This window comes from Cupressus sempervirens, chromosome 10 (genome assembly GCF_028749045.1).
Source record: "Cupressus sempervirens isolate cs-2001-9-10 chromosome 10, ASM2874904v1, whole genome shotgun sequence".
In the NCBI taxonomy this organism is placed as follows: Eukaryota; Viridiplantae; Streptophyta; class Pinopsida; order Cupressales; family Cupressaceae; genus Cupressus; species Cupressus sempervirens.
In genome coordinates this window covers 188,848,744-188,854,833 of record NC_143127.1, presented here as the reverse complement: position 1 = coordinate 188,854,833, position 6,090 = coordinate 188,848,744, and the positions used below count along the sequence as shown (strand labels likewise).

At 31.2% G+C, this 6,090-nt stretch overlaps 1 pseudogene; it reads right to left on the bottom strand.

Annotated features, from left to right (window-relative positions):
* Nucleotides 1–441: 441 nt before the first annotated feature.
* LOC149533274 (non-structural maintenance of chromosomes element 4 homolog A-like) overlaps nt 442–6,090 on the bottom strand; it is an 80,860-nt pseudogene continuing 75,211 nt past the window's right edge.

Here is a 6,090-nt window from a genome sequence, read left to right as displayed (position 1 = left end):
CAACATAGGCTTTGATTGAGTTAGATTTTATTAAAAATAGGGTCCCCACCATTGACTATACTATTTCTAGAATTTGAAGAACTATTTCAAAGCAAAGAAAACACAATCATGGAACAACCTTGTCATATATTAAAGTAGAGTATAATAAAATTGTTAGGTCAGCTTGTCAGGTAGTATGGTTGTAATAGTTATGAATACTAATCTAGGACTCAAAGTTTTGTAAGCTTTCTTTAGGGGGGGAAGACAGTAATCCATTGTACAATCATCTATTCAACCTAGTGATAAAAATTAACCATATAGATAGTGAGAGATGCGTTAACTAAAAACAAGATGCTTTTATTTTGCAAATTTTCCACAATCTATAGAAAATTAATTTTATTTCCATATCCTATAACTTATTTATCATTGTTATAATGGGTAGAAAGCCTTTTATTCTTGAATTCAAGAAAAGAGCATAGTGAATGGGCTTACTTTTTTAGGATGAGTACTCTTAGGTGGTTTCTAATGTCTTCTTATTTGGCCAACCTTCCTTGTTTTTTCTCCATTATCTATAGGCCCAAGTCTATAAAAATGAGTCATCTAAATGTCAATAAAATTAAGAATTAAGAAGAAAGATAAATTATAATTAGAAACAATTTTTTAAAACTTACAATGTACAAGCACCTGCATCATGAGAAAAAAATTTAGATACATTTAACCCCAATTTTTCCCATGAGATATGGATTTGATTATCATTACCCTATAATGATGCATTTCCATTACTCCTATCACATTAACACCTTGATAGAGCACTTATAAAATCTGGGATAGATATTCCATTATTGTTTTGTGTATTCTTAATAGATGCAAGCAATGCACTGGTGATATCATTGAGTGCCTCAGCATCTACAACTTTCTCACAAGGTCTAAAACCTGGAAATAAGAAGCCTTAAATATTCTTTGATTCTAAATTTATTGCAACAATAAGTCGAAAAAGAAAATTCTTGGATTTTGTCTTACATTATGAAAAATATTTTGTACATAAAACTATGGCATAACATTTTCTTTTAAATGAAATCAAAATAAGTATAACAATGTCATTAAAAAATTAGTTGGGTGGTTCAAAAGTGAGAAACCATCAAAGCAAGAAAATGGCATATGTAATTTATCATGATCGTGCAAATTCTATACTTTGCTGAATACTCAATCAAATTTTTCTAAATCAACATTTTCTCATTTTTTTTTCCTCTGCAAGGAAGGAAATCAAATCTATGACTTTCTCTAAATGCATATGATGTTTTCTATGTATTCTAACACCAATGACCCTAAAGTGTTACATCTTGATCCTTACCAGAAATCAAAATCTTGAGGATACAATATTTGTTACTCAAAATCTGAAGTTCAACCATCGTCTAACTCCCTTCTTGTGTTTCTTTATTGTAGAAGCTTCTGTTCTTGTCTTGTGACCCACCCTTCCCCTTTGAAGGATGTAGCATTTTATAAATGAATTCCCCACCATTTAATCTTGACTTGTAAGCTATACTTCCAGTCATATTCTTTGACTACCATACATAACATTAAATTGATTAGAGCGATGATGGTTCCCAATGGTGTATATATAAATTAAAATACTTTAACAAATAATTTATTTTGATTTGTTAAAACAATTTAAATGAGCATAAGACAAAAACAACAAAAAAGATTTATTATCATGCAATATACCTATATGGACACTTTCATACTAAATTACTGGATCCATCTCTTTAGGTTTGGATCTTGATTCTGACCGAATTCCCTGCATTGTGCTAGAATCCATGGGAATCTATAGCTGTGGTTATTTAATTTTTAATTTATAAAGCATCTAATACGTAAATTCAACCAATAATTTATTCATTTGATGATTATTTATTCATCTTTCAAATATTTTCACCATTTTTGCTTTGCTCGTAAGCTATACCATTTTTCTTCAAAGGTGAATGTTACGGAAGACTAAAATTTCTTGTAGTTTATGTTTTGATTGTGTAATGATATTGAGGATTTTTATTTATAATTCTATTGGTAATTATGGACTTTCAAGTATCACACTTCAAACTTATTATTATTATACAATCCATGCCCATGGTACTAGAACCCACACAAAACAAATTCACTAAATCTGGGAATTGAAATCCAAACATGAGTCTAAATCTGAAAGCAACAATTTTATTTTTTATCTCTACAAAAACTTCAAAATACAAGATCAAGTTCTTTATTATTACAATATAATCTTCCAAGTTGCTACTGTAATCGATTAAAAGATATCACGTACTTCCAACTATGAATTATGAAGCTCTATGGAAAATCGAATGGGAAAATTTCAGCAATAAAATTACCAAAAACTCCATATAGAGGACAATGACATTGAAGTCTATATTATTAGTAGTAATTAAGCTTGACTTATTGAAATACAGTCATGACAAGATCTCCCAACCAAGAATTATCATCCAAGCAGATGTAGATAATAAGAAATCAAAAACACATCCCTTTGCTAAATACTTTTAAGCTCCAACTACCATTTGATTGCAATTCAAGCTATCTTCACTACATCTAGAAGAGTAAAGAACCAAAACCCTCAACTCATGGACCTTTTGAACCCAAATAATGTTTCACTATCAAAGTTGTGTATCTTTATATTGAAAAATTTGTTGTTTACATAGGTAGATTATTTTCTGTAAAAAATGTTAAAGGTCATTAGAAACTTATAGTACATACTTGAGTCACTAAAACTTAAAACTTCTATTGTAAAAGTTGGGGTAGCTAGAGATTTTAGTTATATTAAACATGCTAAAAAAGTCATCTTGATAAATTAAAAAACTCTCAGCATTTGTAATGCCATGTCTCTTCTATTTTAAGCCTTCAAATTTAGTGATAGAATTTTATTTGATAATCACATCCAAATCCAAAAGAAATAAATGAAGAAATCATATTAATTGCCATGAATGACCATGTCAAGTTAATGGACTGCATGTTTTTTAATGCAACTACTATTGCCTTTCAAGCACTTGTCACTCTCAAGCACAACCTCATCTCTGGTGCATCCCCTATAGGGAACTGACTAGTTCAATCTCTTGGTGTGGGGATGTCATCAACAATCGAATAACCATTTTTTAAAGCACCATCACTACATCAAAGCATTTGAGGATAGAACTAAAATAATGTTTGAATGCAAGTTAGGTTCTCTTAGCTCTTTGACCCAAAACAACTTCTCGTTGGCAAAAGACAACCATGTGTTTCTAGATTCTCCAATCAAGAAGACGATGGCTTCTCATGAAGAAATCATTACCAAAACATTTAACTAAGTAGTTTGACCTCATGAACTTGTCCACTCATGTCCAATCTAGGTCAGATTTGAAGTCTATGTTTGATATTCAAAGGGGTTAGTTAGTCTAGGGTACTACAAAACCCAAGGCAAATTTAAAGCTAATCGGTCCTATCACAACAAACCCATCACCTTTTTCAGAACATTTTCCCAGTTTGACATTTTAGTTTAATCATATGAATAATAATGCCTACCAACCAAGGGCATGAATTGTATGGAGTATGGATGATTCCAAACACTATTTTTTTTTTACCAAACCCACAAACCCAAACTAGCACCAAGACTGATTAACATAGGAATGTTATTAGTTGGATGTCTTAGACAAAGCTTTCTCTAATTAATTTGATCATTTAGAAATAGTAGCATACAACACATCACCTTTGCATGCAAAGGTTGGATAATTCTTCCCTACAATGCCAAAGATCTATTGAGAAATAGTTATACAACGAAAATCAAACTAATAGTTGAAGAAGTGTGAAAGAGAAATCAAGATTTGGTATCAAGAGCTTTCATAAATGTAACTAGCTTTCAATTTCATTGTTGAATGAATGCAGAAAATAAGGCACAAAATGCATGTTACATAGCTTTTGTATTATCAAACTTATAGCATTGTAAACAATTGAAAAATGTACAGAACTTTGCACAATACTAAATCTCACACCTCTTCAATAATCTCACATATGCAATTCTTAAAGAAAGGCTTATTTTCTTATCTAACACTAAACAATTAATTTCCCTCATGCATGTGTGAGTTGTAGTTTAAGTGTAGAACAACCAACAATTCAAAAATCTTCAAAGATAACACACAAAATCTTTACCATAAACTACATTAGTGGGACCATAAATTATGAGCCAAGATATTCATGTTCCAATTCTCTTGGTTATGTTCTAAAAAATCTCTCATAAAATAGGCCATCAAGCCAATCATTAACAAATAAAACTATCACAATGAAAACCAAAACAAATCACCATGAACACCATTAGCCATTTTCTTTTGTTTATTTTTTTCATTTTCTTGGTTGCTGATTGGTCCATTGGGTGAGCGACTACTAGGGGGTCTTAGTGGCTGGTACTATTATGATGACCACAAATTCTCCTCTGAATCACAACTTGGTAGTTCATGCTCACCAATCACGAAACAAGACCTATGTTATTGGATTGAAAGTTACCAAGGGACCCATTAAGTAAGTTGGAATAAAAATATTACTCTGGCACTTATTGCATTCTACAAATAGGTACTAAGAACCTTATTAAGATTTACTCCTCGAATGAAACTTGAAAAATCTCTTTTTTTAATGGTGGAATGATGAATTTGAGTATAATGGAAGTTCCAATTGGTGGGATACATATTATCCATATCACTATGTCAAACTGGAAGAAAAATAAGATCATGATGTCCTAATTGTGAGACTCATTTATCCACCAGGGCATGAAGTAATAGCCACTAATAAAATCAAGTAGACTAGAAAAGTGAAAGGAGTTCCCAATTATTTGAATAGCTCTTTTTTCTCTTCAAGACCATCTAATTCTATTTTTAACCAAATCCCAAGCTAGTGACACACTCAGAGAAATGATGGTGCTCAAGTTGTTCTTCAGGGGAGTGCCATTGTTGTTACTTTGGAACTACTGAAAATGCAAAGAATATTTGTGATGATAGGAGCCTTATGGAAAGGGATATTTGGTATTTTAAATAAACAAGAGTCAATTTCAACATGCAAGGCTATTAAGGTAAGGATGGAAAGCATTCAAAGTAAATATGGTAGAAGTGATGAAGGCTAATAAAGAATGAAGAAAGAGGAAAGAGACTATAGGAATTGATAAGGCAGTAGGCAAGGGAAGAAGCTAAGAAAAAGTATGACAATAAATAGGATAAAGATGTTGAGGAACCTGTTAAGACAGAGCTTCAAGTAGTTGGAGAAGGAATCACCACTGAATTAGAACAAGAAGTAGAGCCAAAGGAACAACAAATGTTCAAAATAGAGAACAATAATTGAACCTAATCTTATAATCTTAGAGGCATTTTTGTTTTTCCTCATTTCAAAAACATGAATGAGTAAAACAACATTTTTGCTTCCAAGCAAACATTATTTTGAAGGTTTTCGCATTTTTCTTGAAAATTGAGACAATGAGAGAGAACCATACACCAAAAGGGAAGATTTTAGATTTATTTATCAAATTTGAGGAAAAAAAATTAAGGTTTTTCAATTTTGTTGTTGTTGAGTTTCATTTTACTTAGAAAATTTATATACATAATAAAAGAGATATGTTGTAGTTCAATTTACCCATGTGTAGAGATCATGTAAATTTATTGCAACTTCACCTCATTGAAAACATACAACAATTATTGAATAATTTCATAGTACTAGGATTTATTCTTGGCATTCTAGCCAATGTAGGAATGAATGTAAGACCTTCTATAGTCGAGTGAAAGCTCACCTATGCACCATTAAACAACTAAGGAATAAGAAATTTTTTAGAAAAAATAAAATGATTTTCCAAAGCAACAAGAACTAGATACATTAGGATTATACAGATGCTGATAGGGTAATTAAAAGATTAAGAGAACAAACACAATGATTTAGAAACCTTTCACTAGCTTAGCATAACTTGTTGGCTTGCATCCTTTCATGCTAGTAAGATCTATTAAAAGAAAGAGAAAATGATGATTAGATTAGAGGGAAGTAGCTTATGTTTCACAATACTAGTTTAGGCATAGAACCTTTAGGAGCAAGTAGGTGGCATCCTACAAGAAT